At 37.3% G+C, this 19,728-nt stretch overlaps 1 protein-coding gene and 1 long non-coding RNA gene across 3 annotated transcripts in view; one reads left to right on the top strand and one right to left on the bottom strand.

Moving 5' to 3' along the window:
- Positions 1-19,728, top strand: part of RERG (RAS like estrogen regulated growth inhibitor) — a 115,703-nt gene that overhangs the window by 42,276 nt on the left and 53,699 nt on the right. The window lies entirely within an intron of this gene.
- On the bottom strand, positions 9,171-10,582 carry LOC116533844. The gene is made up of 2 exons (XR_004261468.1): positions 10,498-10,582; positions 9,171-9,468 (listed from the first exon to the last, which is right to left on the bottom strand). It is a non-coding gene; the product is annotated as an uncharacterized LOC116533844 (long non-coding RNA).

Below are 19,728 nucleotides of genomic sequence, written 5' to 3'. Positions count from 1 at the left end.
GACAGGGACTCCCAGGGCCCATGTTGGATGTGGCTTGTCTGCTCACTTCAGCCTGGAAATAGGGTGACATTTATATTTGCGATTTTATAATTCTGATCTTTGTTCACTACGTATGTCAACCCTTTGCAGTAAAATTCCAAGACCTTGCCTATGGAGTCATATTCTTCTCTGTTTAAAAGGACACTATTATATTGTATTCCTTGGTTTTCCTTGTTTAAAAAAGTTAAATTTCTAACTGGGAATACTCTTGTTCCATCTTTTTTTACTTTCATTTACCTCCATCGCGTTTCTCCCAAATAGGTTCATATGTGTGAATATCATATCTCTTCTTCGTCCTTCTTCTGAAGACTACTAAACTTGTTGTAATGCTTTTTATTACAACTGTGGCCGGGCCCTTGACCCGGATGATCTGGGACCCACCTTGTGATGACCTGTAACATGTGCTTCCTGCAAAGTCCAGCTGTGATCTTTTGAAGCTCCCATTGTGTACAAGCTGTGATAATAACCGGCTATAACTAGAGCTGCCCACACTAGATCCCTTAGTGTCTTTTTTCTTTCTCTGTTGATTGGTAATTTTCTGTATGAAAAGCAGTGAATCACACTGTTTTGGCTTTCAGGGATGGCAACTGGAATGTAGGCATTTTCTCACATCTCTTAATGTCTTTATATTTTTAGATGTTACATAGCAGTAAGCAAATGTTTCCTAACAATTTTCTGGAGAAAGATGTAACCTAAACAATGGAAGATAATATATTCAGGGGCATAAGCCAGATACTTTAGAAAAGTTTTGGTGGAAACTCACAAAATTTATACACTTGATTGCAGCACTGTGGGGTGGGAGATTGCTCTGCAGCAGGTACAGATCTTTTATCCTGGACTTGAACAGTTTTTGATGGCAGCAATCTTAATGCAGTTCTGCACTTCAATTTACAAAGAGACAAGCAGTGTAGGGCCCTGGGTTTCAGACTCTCTCCAAACCGCATTGGCTTTTGACATCCTTTTGTGTTGAGATTGCAAAAAGTGACTCTGATAACATAAGGAAAAAATGCATCTGTCTTCAAAAGGAATCGTATGTATTAAAAGACAATAGATTTAGCTTTGTCCTCAGATAGCTGAGAAGTAGCCACTCTTACCAGCACCTCCGTTACACACAGATGCACGCATTCCTATTACCCATTTCTCTCCCCTACCCCTAAAACATACATTCTCTCTTGCGCTTCTCCTTCCCTTCCCTTCTTTCTGTTATTTCTGTATTTCTGATGCCTGAAATCTTTAACTGGGGCATGGGGAAACAATCTTGTTCTAGGCAGCATAGCAGCTGGAGAAAGTAATAGGTTAGGATTTCAATAGAAAATATTGACAATTAGGAAATTTTACTCTAAATGCTCACTTCCTACAACAGATAAAAGAGTCGATGTAATTTTTAACACAGTTGTAACTCCAGAAAAGAAAATAATTTCATATTGACAGGGGTAATCTCTTCAGGAAAACATACTTTTTCACATCTCTAATGAGATGGTCCTTTTATTGAGTCTCCACGTAAATTGAGGAACTTGGAGGCTGTTGCTGTGTAAGGAATGTCTTAGAGGTTCATAGGAGTCAGACTTTCAGTGCAGTCATTTAATTGACATTTATGATTTGGTACTCCCAACAGGTTTTATTATTCATATTTTACAGATGAGGAAATTGAGACTCAGTATATTTTAGTATATGTAAGTAACTCACATAAGTTCTCACAGTTAGTAAGAGATAAATCTAAAATTCAAATCTAGGCCTCTCTGGATCCAAAGAATCTTCTCTCACCAAATAAAATAAGTCTGTAAAATTAAGGAAGAAAACCAAATGGATATTGTCTTGGGCTTCTCCCAAGACAATAGTGTACTGATTGTTTCTGATACCTTTGCATAGTACAGATTAAGCTCATTCATTAGTGCCAAGGTTCCATATTCATATTTATAACAGAGACCCAAAGACATATATAATAATGAATATTGTAGAAAAACTCAATGCTGCCATTTTAAGTGGGGATGAAGACGTCGCATGTTTTGCTTAGAAAAATGATTGAAATGAGTAAGAAGAATATAGTTAGCCTTTTTGTAGAGAGATTAGAGCTACTCTTGAAGTTATTCCATTATAGAATCAAGTTGTTAATATGTATTCAAAATGAGAGAATTGCAAAGTACACCTTCATTATAGCACATATCTTTCTCCTTTCCTACTCCCCTCTAGCAATAAAACTCCAGTCTGTTCCCTCAGTCATCCAGGGAAAGGTTTCAATCTATTTGGGAAAAAAAGCTAAAAAGTAGAGATCTAGGGATTATAAAATTTAAATAAGTAAATGTATGCATCCAACTCCCCATTTCTGTGTGCTCTGTACCTTAGGTTAACACCACAAATAGAAAACTACAATATCCTTGTTATAAATGCAGCAATTATTTTATAAGTCATACAGGTTTTAAAAAGAGAGAGATGGAGGCAGAGAGATACCAATTTTGGTTTTTCATGTTTTCTCTTGCTTTGTTATTCCTCATGTTCTTCTGAGGCTCTGTCAAAACAATGTTTTGGTCTTTGCTCTAGATTTTTAGGTGGATCCTAAATGTTTGTAAGATAGAAGTTTGATAACAAACATTCCTTTAAACTGACAGTTCAGTTGTCTTCAGTTTAAAAATATACTTTGATTACTTCTGCTGCTTTTCATGCTCCAGTGTGGAGCCACTGAACTTATCAGAGAGAAATAGACTTTGAGGTATTCTATTAAGCAATGGTATGAATTTCAGATGAACATCATAAATAAGATGGCTAAATTATAGCGGGAGAATTGTTCTGTATGAATTGCAATTTTTATTTTTCTTCAAGGCAGAGTCGTTCTGTCACCCAGGCTGAAGTGCAATGGTGCGATCTCAGCTCACTGCAACCTCCGCCTCCTAGGTTCAAGCAGTTTTACTCCCTCAGCCTGCCATGTAGCTGGGACTACAGGCATGTACCACCACACCCAGTGAATTTTTGTATTTTTAGTAGAGACAGGGTTTCGCCATGTTGGCCAGGCTGGTCTCGAACTCCTGACCTCAGGTGATCCAACCACCACAGCCTCCCAAAGTGCTAGGATTACAGGTATGAGCCACAGTGTCCAGCCATGAGTTGTACAGTTTTTAAGAAACTAGAACTTATGCCAAAATATGACCTTAAATTTATTTGCATGTAGATAAAGGATTATGCATACTGCATATCACTTAGATACAGATGAACTGAATAAGGACATTTTCAATAAAATCAATGATTTTTATGCGTTATGATAAGATTTTAATAAAATGCCAAAATGGTTTAATGGCCAAACAAGTGTATTTTCCATTTTTGCATCCTTGATATTTAAAATATTTAAAAGTGTGTATGTGTGTGGCTAGTTAATAGGAAATAATGAGCTCTTTTACCGAAAGGTCAGATATCAGAAAGGTACTTGAAAGTAATGCATTTCACAGTGGAAGAAGAAATCTCTTGCTAATCTACTTTAAATAAATTTTATGAAATAGTTTTAAAGAATAACAAAATAAAATACCAAGTAAATTTGTGTGCTTTGGTATTTTGCTAGTCTTCTAGATATTTTCAGATCTCACTAGACTCAAGTCCCCAACCTCCAAAAGAGAAAAACCAACCTATTCAGCATTTATCTTACAGTTTCTATTATCTCGTGTCTTGCTTCAAGTTGATTTGAATCTGAGTAGGTTTATATAGTCAATCACGTGTATTCACAAACAAACAATAGCAATAAAAAGATAATACCCTCAACAGAGGAAATGTGAAAGCCTCATATGGTCTGCAAAGGTCTGATTACATAAAAAATAGTATGTCTGGTTCTGGGTACCACATGTTAAGAAAAGCATAACCAAATTAAAGAGACTAAAACGGAGAGTTACTTGGGAGATTCAACCTCCTACATAATATGAGGAAATATGTAATATGAAGAAAGTGCTGAAAGAAACTAGGAAAATGTAGGCTTCTGCCACACTCCGTAAGTTAATATTGAATTTTGAACTACAACGTGCAATTGCCTAAATAAAATAAGTGACAATAAAGATGAGGAATCATTTATAATGTGTAAAAATCTTCACTTAAACTTGGTTTTCCTTTAAAAATAATACTAGTAGGAAACTTCTGGAATGGCAGAATGAGGACCTCTATAATTTGCCCTGCTATAAAAGTCATGAAAACACTGGCACACTAAGCCATGAAAACACTCATAACTTTTTAGACTTCTAGAAATTAACAAAGTCTTGTAACAATCTTAAAAGTGCTTATTCAGGAAAAATGGCTGAACCTCATTAAGAATTACCGAGTTTGTGGTACTTCAACATGATCTGCTATTATCACTCTTTCCCCAGCTCTGCAGTGGCCTGGGAAATCACCAGCCTCACAATCATACTAGCCTTGAAAAACAGCAGCCATGTGGCCACTGGATGGGGCAGATGGGGTTTGTAACTCCACAGAATGTTCCGTCTGCAGAGCACTGTCACTGTTTGACCTATCTGACAGCCTCTGGAAAAGCCCACTAAAAAGGAGCAGTAGTTATTTGATCTGGTTCACAGCACATATTGAAGGAAAAGCCATAACCCCAGCGAATTTTTCAAAAACAATTAGTGGTAATTGTTTAACATCAGAGACAAACAGAGCCTGGACAGAAACTTCAAGGGTGATAAGGGAAATGAGATGTCCTTGGGGCTTTTCAAGAGCACTAAGGTATTCCTCAGGATCTAGATGGCTGCACTTACATGCAAGCTTGTATGTATGACCAGGAAAGACCTTAGAGGACTGAGCTGTAAACTGGCTGCCTGAACATGGAAAGCATGACCCAACACATACAAACACACACACACACACACACACACACACATACACACACGCACAAACACACATACGCACACACACACACACACACAACCTGAGAACAAAGGTTGAAAGATTTAATTTTTGGAGGTATTTAAGAAATCTTTGACCAAGCATCAGCTGATTAAGGTAACTGAAAAGAGCTGTGGTTACACACTATGAATAATATGGACTTTACAGGATTAGCTCAGAAAATTTACAAAACAAACCACAAATACAGAAGAATGATAGCAACCACATACATGCATGCTTGCGTGCGTGTGCACACACACACACACACAACTTGGCTGGAGAGGTTGATCTGATTTCCAGAGTTGCCACATTATGATTTTTAAAATGTCCAGTTTTCACCAAAAAATTATGAGACATATAAAAAAGCGAGAAAGAATTATCCATACAGAGGAAAATAGGAGTCAATAGAAACTGTACCTGAGGGATCCCAAATTTTAGAGTTATTAGCAAAGATTTTAAGTCAGCTTTTATAAATGTGTTCAAAGAACTAATAGAAAGCATATTGAAATAATTCAAGGCAAGAATAGCAACAATATCTCACTAAATAATATCAACGAAGGGATAAAATCATAAAGAACAAAATAGAAATTCTGGTATTGAAAAGTACTGTAGCTGAAATGAAAAATGCACCAGAGAAGCCCAAGAGCAGATTTTAGCTGACAGAAGAAAAAAAAATGGTAAACTTTAATGTAGATCAATTGAGATATCCATTGTCAGAAACAGAAAGGAAAAATAAACAGAGCTTCAGAGACCTGTGGGACCATCAAGTATACTAATGCATATGTGTAATTGGAATGTGAGAATAGAGGAAAGAAAGAAGCAGAATGATCACCTGAAAAAATTATGGCCCCAAACTGCCCAAATTTGATTTAAAAATATTGATATACATATCTAAGCTTAATAAATTCCAAGTAGAATAAATTCAAGGAGATCCGTGTCTATACATGACTACAGTCAAATTTTCAACAGACAGAGAGAATCTTAAAAGCAACAAGGGGAATATGATATATCATGTGTAAAGAATCTTCATTAAGATTAATAACTAGCTTTTTATCAGAAACTGTGAAGCACAGAAGGCAGTGAGATGACATATCTATTTTTTTCTCCTCAAATTCCTTTTTACCAAGGCTGATGTGTCTTACATACATCAGTGCTGAAAGAAAAATACTGTAATTGAAAAATTTCACATCCAGCAAAACTATATGTAAGAAATGAAGAAAAAATTAAAAACCACCAGACAAATAGAAACTGAGAGAATTTGTTTCTATCAAGACTGCCTTACAAAATGTATTAAAAGGAATCCTTCATACAGACATGAAAGGACAATAGGGAGTGTTTGACTCCATGTGAATAAATAAAGAGCAGTAGTAAAGGTAATGGCATAGGTAAATATAAAAGGCAGAAGAGAAGTATTTTTAAATAGAAGATATCCATATGAGAAACGAAAAGGAAAACAACTTCTGTTTGCAGACAACATCATCATATATATAGAAAATCTTCAGAAATTCAACACAAAATATAAATAAATGAGTTTATCAAGGTTTCAAGTTGCAAGATCAATTTATAAAACTCTATTATATTTCTATATACTAACAAAAAATTAAAAATGAAATTAAGAATAGCATAAAATACTAATGTATAAATTTTAAGAGTGTCATATTTGTACAATGAAAAGTATAAAATATTACTGAAAGAAATTTTGAAGGACTGAAATAAGTGAAAAGCCCATATTCATTTATGAATTGGAGGAATTAATATTGTTAAGATGACAAGATGGCAGTATTCCCCAAACTGAGCTACAGATTCATTGCAATCCATATAAAAAAATTTTATCTGGAATTTTTGCTAAAATTCGCAAGCTGATCTTAAAATTTATATGGACATGTAATAGACCTAAAATAGGTAAACAATCTTGAAAAAGAGGAACAAACTTTGACACTTGTATTTCCTGATTTCAAAACTCATTATAAAAGCCACAATAATCAAAATAGTGTGGTATTGGCACAAGGACAGGTGTATAGTTCAACGGAATAGAATTGACCGCCCAGAAATAAACCCATATAATTATGAAGAATTGATCCTTGTTAGAGGTACCAATATAATTTAATAGAGTAAGAATAGTACTTCCAACAAGTGGTTCAGGGATAACTGAATGCAAAAGAATGAATTTGGACCTGTACCTCACACCATCTATAAAATTTAACTCAAAATGGATCCTAGACCTAAAAATAAGAGCTACAATGATAAACTCTAAGAATAAAACCTAAGAGTGTTTGTGACTTTGGGTGAGGCAGTTGTTTTTATAGATATAACACAAAAAGTATAAGTGACCAAAGAAAAAATTGACAAATTGAACTTTGTGAAAATTACAAACTTTTTATGCATTAAAAGACACTATCAAAGGAAGTAAAATGAAAACTCATTGAATGGAAGAAAATACATTTAAATCAAATATATGAGAATGGATTTGTAGCTAGAATTTTTAAAGAACACTCATACTCATAATAAAAAGATGAAAAACCCAATTAAAAATGGACAAGGGATTTGAATAGATCTTTATCCACAGAAGATGTACAATGAACAATAAGTACATAAAAAGATGTTCACATTGATTAGCCATTAGGGAAATGCAAATAAAAACCACATTGTGATCCACAATGTGATACCCCTTGCACCCACTAGAATGGCTATATTTAAAAATAGACAATAGTGGCCAGGCACAGCAGCTCACACCTGTAATCCCAGCACTTTGGGAGGCCGAGGCGGGCAGATTGCCTGAGCTCGGGAGTTTGAGACCAGCCTGGGCAACATGGTGAAACCCTGTCTCTACTAAAATACAAAAAATTAGCAGGGCGTGGCAGCTTGTGCCTGTAGTCCCAGCTACGCAGGAGGCTGAGGCAGGAGAATTGCAAGAACCCAAGAGGCAGAGGTTGCAGTGAGCCGAGATCGCACCACTGCACTCCAGCCTGGGCAACAGGGGAGATTCTGCCAAAAAAAAAAAAAAAATGGACAATAACAAACATTGGCAAGGATGTGGTAAATTGAGACTCTCAAATAATATTGATAGGAATTTAAAATAGTGTAGCTATTTTGGAGAACAGTTTGGCAGTTCCTAAAAATGTAAAACATGGAGTTACCAGATGACCAAGCAATTCTGCTTCCATATATATATATCCAATAAAAAGAAAAAATATGTCTACATAAAATCTGTGCATAGAAGTTTCTAGAAGAATTATTCATAATAGCCCAAAATAAAAACAACCTGAATGTTCATAAATGAATGTATAGATAAAAAATTAGCATATCCTTATAATGGAATATTATTCAGTACAAAAAGAAAGCATACTCAAATATGCTATAGCTTGGATGAATCTTGAAAACGTTACACTAAGTGAAAGAAACCAGTCATAAAAGACGACATATTATATGATACCTTTTTAATGAAATGTCCAACATGAGCAAATCTAGAGACACAGAAAGATTAAGTTGCCTAGGGCTGGAGATGAATGGGCATGGAGTGAGAAGTGACTGCTAATGAGTATGGGGTTTCTTTTTGGTGATGAAAATATTCCAAAATCAGACACTGATGATGGTTGTACAACTCTGCAAATATACTAAAAACATTAAATTGTACACTTAAATGGTTGGATTTCATCATAAGTTAATTATATTCTTTAGTAAAGTTATTTTTTAAAAGCTGTATGTAGATTTAAAGAATAAATAAAAATGTTAGGTCTTATACATGTTTATTTTACAAAAGTAGGAGAACTGCACATAAGTTTATTAATTATTTGTATGATTCCTGTTATTAATGTGTTTAACCAATAACCTCCATCATTTTAGGTAGAATGTACTCAGAGTATGTCAATGTTCTTTTCCTTGGAAATACATCGCTTATGAAATATTCTTTTTCATGAGCTCTGGGAAATGAAATAATTTAATTTTATTGAAATTTCAAGACCTTTTCAGGTGAACTTAAAACCAATTTAAAAATAATTCATTAACAGTATGAAAAATAAGAAGAGAAAATTATTTTTTAGGTATGTCTATCAGATATTTACTTTGACTCTTGGCTTGTAATCACAGTGGTACTAAACCATGATTTTATTGTGCTCCTGTCCCACTGGGAAACCTTTGGAGGCTCCTCTCCTCCGACCTCCTTAGCTGAGCATTCATGATATCCTACACTCGATCCCCGATCCACAGCCTAGCTTTATCTGCTGTTCTTTCATAAACCTTGCATATCATCCAAACTATTTGGTCCCTGAACTCACCTGGTATTAATTAAATCATTTATTCAATTAGTCATTCAGTTAAAATATTTGTTCAAAATCTACTAATTGTACTGTAAATTCAAAGTACATGGGGAAAAAATCAGAAGACCACAAGGTGGAGTAAAAATTAATGCTATTAATCAACTCATGCTTGTGCAGAAGGAAGGTCCAACACCAGCTCTGACCACCAGCTTTGATTACAGCCTCCAAATGGGTGGATGCACACATCCCACAGCACGTGGGCACATCCTGAAGGAACACAGTGGCATTGCATTGCTGTGATTCTCATAGGCCAGGCAGAGACCTGAAAATCGTCATTCATGTTACTACAGTGATAAACACAATAAATGCACGATTAAATTCTCCCTATTGGTAAATTAAAGAGAACAATAACCTATGCAGATACCTGGGACTTTCTAAAGCTCCCTTGAGTTGTCTGCAGAGCTTTATGTATGCACACAGTCATGTAGTAGAAGAGGAAGTATTAGCAGTTGGTTTTATATTAACTGTGATTTTTATTTCCTCTGGCTTTTAGGAAAGTGTTTTAGATTTTTTAAAGTGGTTGTTTTGGGTGGTTTTACCTTTTGGGAACTTAAGTTGGAAGGAGATAGAGTATATGCAATAGCTGTGGCATCTTCTGTGAAAACTGGAAATGCCATCTCTGCTCAGTGTGCCTTCATACTGCAGAATTCTGCAGACTTCCTGGAGCTTGGCTGCCCATTGCATGTTCTGCAAAATATGTTCATTCAGAATCAAAGTCTGGTCCAAGAATTAAACAGAGTCTATCCTCCAGACCAGCATATTACACCAGCCACTGGCCACTGGCCTCTGCATGTTTGTAAAATGCAGTTGCTAGCAGTGACCCTAAAGACCACAACTCCAAAAAGTGTGCTTAAAAAATATATTTCTTTTGAAAAACAAAAACTATCTATTTTTAGGACAGTTTTAAGTTCAGAGCTAAATCGAGCAGAAAGTACAGAGTTCCCATATTTCCTCTGTATTCCCACTCCTTGCCCCTACACACACTCAGACTACCCTATGATCCACCTCCTGTACCAGAGTGGTAAATTTCTTACAATTAATTACAAATCTACAGTGACACACCATTATCATCCAAGTCCATAGTTTACATTTGAGTTCAATCTTCTAATATTTATTTTTAAATAATCCAAATCATTTATTTTATTTAAATAAAATTGTACTTTTATTTTAAAATAGTCTTAAGTTTTATTCACATTGGAGTTGAATTCATTTATGAGTGCAATTTCTATATATTTGTTTCTCACGTACTTTGAATCTGGCGGGTTTTATAACAATTAGAAATACAAAATACCTTGTAAGCTAGGTCTCGTCATCTGGTCTTCCCAAACTCATGCATTGTGGATCCCTGATCTTACACACACACACACAAACACACACACACATTTTTAGCGGATGTGTGCCTTTCTTATTTCGTTGCTTATGTGGTGTTTGGCTTCTGTTAATGTGTCCCCATGTTGTGGTCTCCCAAAGGAGTATGGGTTAATCATTAAGAGTCAAAGTTTAGTTCTGGCCAAGAATTGGTGTCACGTGGATGCCTGGCTAGAAACTCATAAAAATAAATTTCTATACACAGCTGAGAGGGAATCCGTTGTCTTAGTTAGGGTTCTCTAGGGAAACACAACCAATAACATATATACATACATATAAATAGATTTGTTATGATGAACTGGCTCACATGACAGAGTCTGTACAGTTCCATAGATCTGCTCATCTGATTTTGCAGAGCTGCTGTCTGTGAGCTGGAGGCCCAAGAAAGGTCCACAGATGGTATAGATTCCAGCCTGTGTCTGAGACCCGAGAACCAGAAGTGCCAAGGGGAGGAAGAGATCAATGTGCAGCTCAAGCAGTCAGGCAGAGGGGACAAATTCTCCCTTCCTCCAGCTTTGCTTCTGATCCGGGCCTCAAAGGATTGGATGATACCCAACTGCATTGGTTAGGGCAATCTTTACTCAGTCTATCAATTCAAATGCTAATCTCTCTGGAAACGGCCTCACAGACATACCCAAAATAATGTTTAGCTAAATATATGGGCATCCTGTGATCCAGTTAATGCATAAAATTAACCGTGACACCCCTGTATAGCTAGAAGGAGCACTACAGATCTGTTTTTATAGGTTAACTCTTGTACAACTTACTATTTGAACTTCACCTCTTCAATCTTGTAGGTTTAAGTTTGGGCTTATTCATTTCACTGGCAAACCAATGGGAGCTTGTTTTATTTTCTTACCTTGGAATCCCCTTGATTTACAACTTTTCATCCCCAGAGTCATTAAAACAGAAAAACAACAACAAACAAGCATTAGTGTATCAGCAGAACATACCCTTGAGTTATCTATCTACCTATTTGTTTAAATCTGGTTTTCCAGAAGAAAAGGTTCTGCTCCTTACTTATACTTGAGAAGACAATAAGAATCTGCATCTTTGTTTCCTTATCTGCAAATTGAGGGAAATAATATTAACTGCACAGGGTTATAAAGGTTAAGAGACATCACATGCTTGAAAATGACTTTATAGTGGCAGAGAAATGTTAGCATTATCACGGCAAGTTGATGTGGAGCTGTCATCGTTTCTCATCAGTCTTCAAGTAGGAACCAGCAGCACACATTTGGGAAACTGCTCGCTGGGAGCAGGAATGAGGCCTGCAGACACAGTCCAGGGCAAACTAACAATCCATCACAGAGAATACACTGTACCCATAACACGACACCAGGAAGAAGGAGATCTTGACTCTTTTAAGACTTATGAATTTCCAAAGTGCTCTCACTTTGCGTTATCTCATTTTTATTTTGATCATCAAAACAACCCTCTGAAATAGACCAGGCACAGATTATTGGCCCCATTTCAGAACTGAGAAACCTCTGGGGAGTCAAAAGTTTTCCTCAAGATCCTGGAACCAGTAAGCTTTTGGGCTTGAATGGAAATTGAGTCTTTAGATTCTGTGCAGAACTCTCGCTGTTGTGTTGCTCTCCTGCTGCTAAGGCAGGCCACGATGGAAGACGCTAAATGGTGCTTATACTTCACCTCTTATTCGTGGTGGGTGATTAAAGCTACAGATTATTTGTGGTGGGTGATTAAAGCTACAGGGTACCACATCCAAAATCATTAATATTGAACTCGAAAACAGCACATAAATCTCAGGAAATGCAATCTTCTCTGGAACGTAGGGAATTGTACACATTTTTATGATGATGGAATGTACTATTAAAGTGGAGCCTTGGACATCTGAGTGTCACAACATAAAGGCGAAGAGCTTAATTGGTTAATTAGGTGAGAGGCCATCATAAGCCAGACTTGCAGGCATAATTAAAGGAAAAACTGAGGTGTACAGTTGGCATTACCTTCTCTGAGGACCACAGTTCCCAGTTATTATTCAACTTCCAAAGGGCAATTTGTAACTCTGTGTCACCAATCTGAAAGCCTTTTGCCTCAATTTGAGCAAAGAACCAATTAAACTGTTCACTTTTAATAGCCAGAGATGGGAAAAATGACTAAGCTAAAAAGGTATGATTTTTTGTCTTTATTAGAAATGTTAAACAGGGAAGTCTATGCAAAAAAAAAGAACGCTTTATTTGGATGTAATTTATATAACTACATTATCTATTTTTAAAGTTAACACCCACTACTACTACCTTTTTTAAAGTATCTCCATTCCAGCTTCCATCAGAAACAGCTCACAAAACTGCCTGTCTTTGTAGCATATTTAACAGGTCATTTTAGATACCAGAATATACTATGGCTTCTCCTGAACATTGCTTCTCAATACGTGACCCTAAGAACAGCATCTTAGAAATGCAGTTTCTCATGCCCCACCCTAGACTGACTAAATCAGAAACTCTGGGGCTGGGGTCCAGCGATCGCGGTGTTAACAAGCCCCTCCCCAGGTGATTCTGCTGATGCTGAACTTTGAGAACCACTTCTCCAGAAGTGGCAGGCATTGGCTTAGAGGTGGGGTGGAGTTTTTCCAGTGCAGATCCTAAAGCCCCTTTAAATTCACTACAGACCAAAAAGGGAGGGCCAATCTAGAGCCTGGATACCTCTCAGGGTAACCCAGTAAAGAGTCATATTCACCCAGGTCAAGTCTAGTATCTGGGACATTCTGGTTTGCTCAGGCCTCCAGGGGGCTTAGTTGGGAAGGCTAAGACAGATTAACCCTCAGTAATTTTTATACATACTTGGTATGTAAATGTACCCTCTGTACCAAGGCTTGCTGATGCATTTTCTCCTTAATAAGACCTGCCTTACATGTAAGATGTTATATTTTCATAGACGTTTTGATCTTAGAACATGAGAAAGCACATGAACATATAGAAAAACTGAATCTTAGGGTCAGTAAGTTTCTTAAAAGCAATCTAGCCCAGCCGTTTGTCAGGGAGTATAGTGGTTGACAACAACATTCTCAATAATAACAACAATGAAAGCAACAACAAAAATAGATACTTTCAAAGCACCATATCTTATCATAAAGTCATTTCATATATGCTAATGTGAATTTCAAATAATGTATGCATTAGGGAAGGTAAGCAGCCATAGTGACATCACCACTACCTCCATCACCACCACTACCATCATCACCATAACCAACACCATCATCATCATCATCATCATTAATTATCATGAGACTGAAGCTCAGAGGGCCTTGGTGACTTGTCCAGAGTCCCAAAGTTAAAAAGGAGAATTGAAACTGAAATTCACATTTACCCCTCCTTTTTGTATAACACCTTCAGAGGATTAAGGAATTAGATTAAATCGGATGAATTGTATGGATATTATGTTCTATTTCTAAAAAATCTTGCAAGCCCATGAGGGTGGCTATGTATTTTCAATACCTTTTGATCTAGAAGAAACCCTGGGCTTACTGTCTAGGCCTCCTTGCCACGCTGCCCTTGGCAGCCACATCCTTGCTAAGGCAGACAGCAGAGCTATCTCATGCTTTTAAGAAGTTAATAAGAATAAAAATATCTATGAAATTTTTTCTCAAATTAGAAATGAGGGTTCTCATGGAGTTAAGTCCTTTACCCTGGGCATATAGAAATAAGTGATTTGAATTATCTCCAGTAGTGATAGTAATTACACACCACCTGCATATCCTCTCCCAGTCTCTTGTACTAGTGACCTATACCTAGGAAATGGTCAGGGCAGCTCACAGTCATGGAGCCAATTGTGATCCAAGCATCTCCATGCTTAGTCTATCTTCCATCTCTAAAAGATTGACAGGGAGAACTGGAGAGGATAAGATCCTAAGATTGGCAGGTTTCAGAGGTAAGAGTGAGTTAGTCAATCTCAGAAAGTGGCTAACTTTCAGGGAATTTTAAAATGTGCCATATTTAGAATGTTACATTTATTAATATGATTGTTTAACCTTTTTGGCTTTTCCTGGAACCTACTCCAGGGCACCATGACCGTAGGTTAAAACTTCATCCTGCTCGCCTGCCAGGCTTCTTCTGGGTAGAATTGTTATTTAAAGCTACTCCAGTCCCTACATGCTGTAAATGAAGGCAAATTGCACATGGTAATTCTTACCACCACCCATACCACCTAAACAACTTGCCCAAGGGCAGGCAATACGTGAAACGAAGGAGCTGAGTATCCCACATCACCCATTTGTGAGTTCCCTTAGGGAAGCATAGAGTGTGTATTTTCTGGAAGTGCAATTTATTATGTTGTTTGAAAATGTTACTCTGAGCAACAGATGTTATTTTTGGAGCCTGAGCAACTTTATTTTAGTTAAAAAAAAAAGTCTTGGCAGAAGTTAAAAGATTGTTGGCTCGAAGAAGTGTTTGGTACATGAGTTCCAATCTAGTTTCCTTAGTTGTACCGCGACAGTTTACATGCAGAGGCAGAAATTCGTAATTTGCTGTCTTTGAGTGGTCGCCACTCAAAGACATGCTGCTATGACTAATGCAGCCAGAGCTCAGCAGGAGTCCTTCCCCTAACCTTCAGCTTTAAAGTGCCACATGGACAAGGAAAACGACTGAGAATCTGATGGTGTCCTCAGAATCAATTTGGGTTTTGGTACATTTTGTTCCTACTCTTCGTTTAGCTCTCAGTCTGTTCTAGAGGAGCTGTTTGAGGCCTCAAAGAGAGACCGCTACCTTTAGTGCCAAGAAGATTATTGACAGTTTGCTTTTACATTAAAATTTCCAGAGTGGCACCCTGGCTTAATGAAGAGAGCACTCCACTGGAAAACTTCAATAACACCCTTTTGGATTCCCTCCAGGTGCAAATGTTCAAGTTTCCAAAGGAAATTTTGTTTTAATTCTATCTTATTCTCATACACCTTTGACTGTTTTGTGCTCGTTAATACCTTTTGTGGGTGGCAAATTACTGAGGGAGAGATAAGGAAAATCCAATGTGACTGCTTAGTGGACCAGGGGTAATCCAAGCCCAGGACACTAAACAGTAGCTCTGTTGGCCCCCTAAGACAAAGTTTACAGCTCAGGGTATAGAAACTCATAGAAAATTCTGCTGTTGACTATATCAAAGAGGCCCAGTGGGTGCATGGGAACACAGAGCCTGGAGAAACTTGCTATGGTAATACAAGACATCTAATAGGTGGCTGCACTGAGGCACCAGATGATCAATCCTTTTTGGATCAATATTCTACCCCAAAGTTGGGGGTGCAAGCCTTGTTCATGTCTCTTGGAAGAGGGAATTAATGAGCTTCACAGGCTGTCAAGGTCTCAAAAGACAGTGGTAGGTTCAGAGAAGGCTCATGTGGTAAACTGGACATTAGCTTTATAGATGTCCCAAATACTTTGATTCTTTAGGGGAACATTAAAGTTTGGTGAATAGGCAATGAGTTCTGAGCTTACTTTAGAAACTCTAGAAAAGAGAATGAATGAATTCAGTCCCTTCAAATGGTAATGGAGCCCCTATGTAAAACTTGCTCCAATCAGGACTGGCTCAGAGATCGGTGAGTCTTCTGGGGTCAGACTTTATTAACTGTGCTCTGTGCTGGTCAATTACCTGAGTAACCTCATCCATTCTTGTTCTTTCCCTGCTTTGTTCTGTTTTAAATAGAACTGCATTTCCTTTTCTCTCTTCTCTTCATTCCTCACACATTTGACCAATGTGAGGTAGTAGCAGAAGACTGAAAGATGGGAAGGGAAAAACCACAATCTCTCTCTCTCTCTCTCTCTCTCTCTCTCTCTCTCTCTCTCTCTCTCTTCCCCCCTTGCTGTAGTGTCCACTGTGATGTTTCCATTCCTGTGGAGTAATTGCGTCCCATCTGGAGTTCTAATTACCTTAAGAAAGCTCCTCCATCGATGATCCTCCCTCCCACTAGGCGGTCTTCACTGACTCCAGCTTCTTCTGCAAGGCTCCAGATGCTGGACTCTGGTTACCCATTTTCACCTGCTGTTTCATCGCCCCTAGTTGTGATTACAGTTTTCTGCTGTTGCCTTTATCTCCTTACTGGCTTTCATTGTTTTGGATCATAATTTCCCTCAATTAAATGCCATTGGTTTGAAAGACCTAGAGTGGTTTCTGTTTTCCTGGCTAGACTCTATGATACACTCCCACTGAGCAGATCTGGAATTGCAGCAGAGACCATCTGACTATTAAATTACTTTCTTTCCTCTATTCCACATGTATGTCTTATTCGCTACTGGAAACATCTCCCCTATGTAACTCAATTCTTCACATCCATATTGAACCTTAGTTCTTTTGGGTTATTATTCCTTTGCTTTCAAATCTTTATATTCATTTTAAAATTAACAAGGGCAATGTTTGAAATATGATCCAAGAAAAATGACTCTGTGAGTCACAAAGTGATGTTATCAATTTTAATTGTCATCTCTTTTTCTTCCCTGTTGCCTGAGTCATCCAATTTTTCTAGTATATTATTTCTTTTTCTTTTTTCAATATCAGGCCACCTGGCAAGGATAATGTCTGCTTGGCTTTTGTGTAGTGCTTCTGGCAGTGTTGGCTCACTGCAAAAGAAAGTGCTACAATCTCCACCTACATTCTGTGATGTTTCAGCAAAAGGTAGAAACTAGGGATCCTCATAACATAAGCGGGGGCTCAAGGGCAAATAATACTCATATTGCTTTAGCAAAGTTCATCAGAATTCTTAGCAAAAATCTAGGCTTAACATGAACATCTCCATAAAAGCTATTGCTAATAGGAAGAATGGAAACTTTGCAATATAAATGTATGTTATAGGACACTAGGTATAGCGCAATATTGTAAGGAGGTCTAGGTTCCATTTTTCACAGTGGCAGGAATTAGCTGTGTGATGATAGGCAAGAATTATCTCTCTGAGACAGTTTTCACATTTGCAAAATAAGAGAGTTCGACTAGGTCATCTTTAAGAGCCCAGAAACATAAAGCTGAAACCACACCATAAATTTTGCTGTGTTTTTAAAAAATTCTTCATGCTTTATTTTCCTTTATTGAGAACAAAAGAGCTCTTCATGAATATAGAAAAAACCTTCTCTGCTGCCTTTTCTCACTTCAATACTCCCATCCATAGTATTACTCTTTATGTTTTGACCAATGGATGTATGATACTTATGTATAATGGGATATGTATGATAACTAGGGATCTTAATTATTCCTTCATTATAAAGCAGTGCCATAGAACCTGCCTCTAAGAATGAGAGAAAAGTCTAATGGGGTTCTTAATTATGGATTTTAAATCTGTATAATTAATATTTATGTGCCCAAGCTTTCTCCAACCCTCTTAGCTAGAGAAGTTATCTGATATATTGGAAGATTTGATCTCCTGATTTTCTTTTTATTCTGATTGACACATGCCGTAGTTTCTCCTGGTGGCAGTCCTTGGCTAGGGCTGTGCCTGGGCTTGGTTCACTCTGTGCATAACCATTTCAGCAATGAGATTAGCGTCCTTCGGCCCTCAAACGTTCCTCTTCCCATTGCCCTGCTCTTGTTCTGTATAAGTATCCTAAAATTCATAAGAGATTCATTTTGATTAACTAGTAGCCTCATTTTTCAAATCTTTCTTTAGACAACACAAGCTTTTCATTCCTTCCACTAGTCTAAGTTAGAATATATTTCTACAATGCTCTTGATGCTCCTTACCAAAGGGTACAGGTACTGGAGGTACTGGGGTCAATTTCAGCCTCTGCCTTGTAGTCACTGTGTGAAAATTATTTAAGCTTCACAAGACCTACTTTTTAAATCTGTGAAATGGGAATAACAGTGTATACTTCATATATTTTGAGAGGAGGATTTTTAATGCAAAATAATTAGAATAGTGCTTGACGCATGATAAATGGTCAACAATATTGTTTGTTATTTTTGTAATTGTTATTGGCAGTATTGATTCTTTAATGAAATATCCTTACCACCAGACAGTAAGCTGCATGAGGACAGAGACCATACGTCTTGTGTATGGTTCAAGCCCAGGCTCGTAACACAGGGACTGATTCAGAATAGGTGCTTGATAAATAGTCTATCAAGTCAATGAATGGGTCTCCAAAATTGCTTTATTTTATTTTATTTATTTATTTATTTATTTATTTATTTTTGAGATGGAGTCTCACTCTGTCACCCAGCCTAGAGTGTAGTAGCATGACCTCTGCTCACTGCAATCTTCCAGATCCAAGTGATTCTCCTGCCTCAGCCTCCTGAGTAACTGGGACTACAGCATGCGCCACTATGCCCCACTAATTTTTATATTTTTAGTAGAGACAGGGTTTCACCATTTTGGCCAAGCTGGTCTGGAACTCCTGACCTCATGAACCACCTGCCTCGAAATTGCTTTCTAAAATCCATTTGCTTCCAGGAAAATTAAGTGAGAACATCAGCTATTCATGGTGAGTGAAGGGGATCTGGCTGGTTCCTGAACAGGCAAAATGTAAATGGGAAGAAGGAGGAAGGGAGGTTCAGAGTGTATGGTGAACAGGTCTGTGCACTGTACAAGGGGCTTTCAGGAACTAGCTTACTATTCCTGATGCAAAAGAGGACCAAAAGACAAGATGAATATTCTCCAAAGAATACACTTGCATTGACTGATGTTTTCCTTGAGATGGTACATACATAGAGATTTTACTGTGTGACACAGTGGCGTACTTTATTATTTTATCTGTACCAGATAGAGCTAAACACTAAATGATGCCCCTATTTCTAAGGAGTATTATTCCCTAAGGCTTTAATGCTTGTTGAGTAACCCCTGATGTATTTTTCCAATTCAGTTCTTACATTTCCACCTCCACTATGCTGCCATCCACGCTGTGGGGATGCGTGGATTCTTGACTTCCAGCACTCTATCTAATGCCTTCAATTGTCTTTGGAGAAAGTGTGATCATAATCAATATAATTATTTTTCATATGCAAAGTATTTTCTTGTGACAGTATCTCTTTGATCACTAAAATTACCCTGTTGTATAATAAATGTAACTATTACTGTCATTTCTATTTTAGACATGAAGAAATTGAGATAGAAAGGTTAACAAATCTAAGGTCACACTCCAAATTCTGTATACCTTCTGCTGTGTGATTTCTTCTTGCTTTCTTCATAGATGGAGCCCTTAACAAAAGTTTTGAAAATGGGGGCTCG

The sequence above is a fragment of the Sapajus apella genome, unplaced genomic scaffold (genome assembly GCF_009761245.1).
Source record: "Sapajus apella isolate SASKATOON/1434 unplaced genomic scaffold, GSC_monkey_1.0 scaffold84, whole genome shotgun sequence".
NCBI classification, from domain to species: Eukaryota; Metazoa; Chordata; class Mammalia; order Primates; family Cebidae; genus Sapajus; species Sapajus apella.
This window is presented reverse-complemented; position numbering and strand designations above follow the sequence as displayed.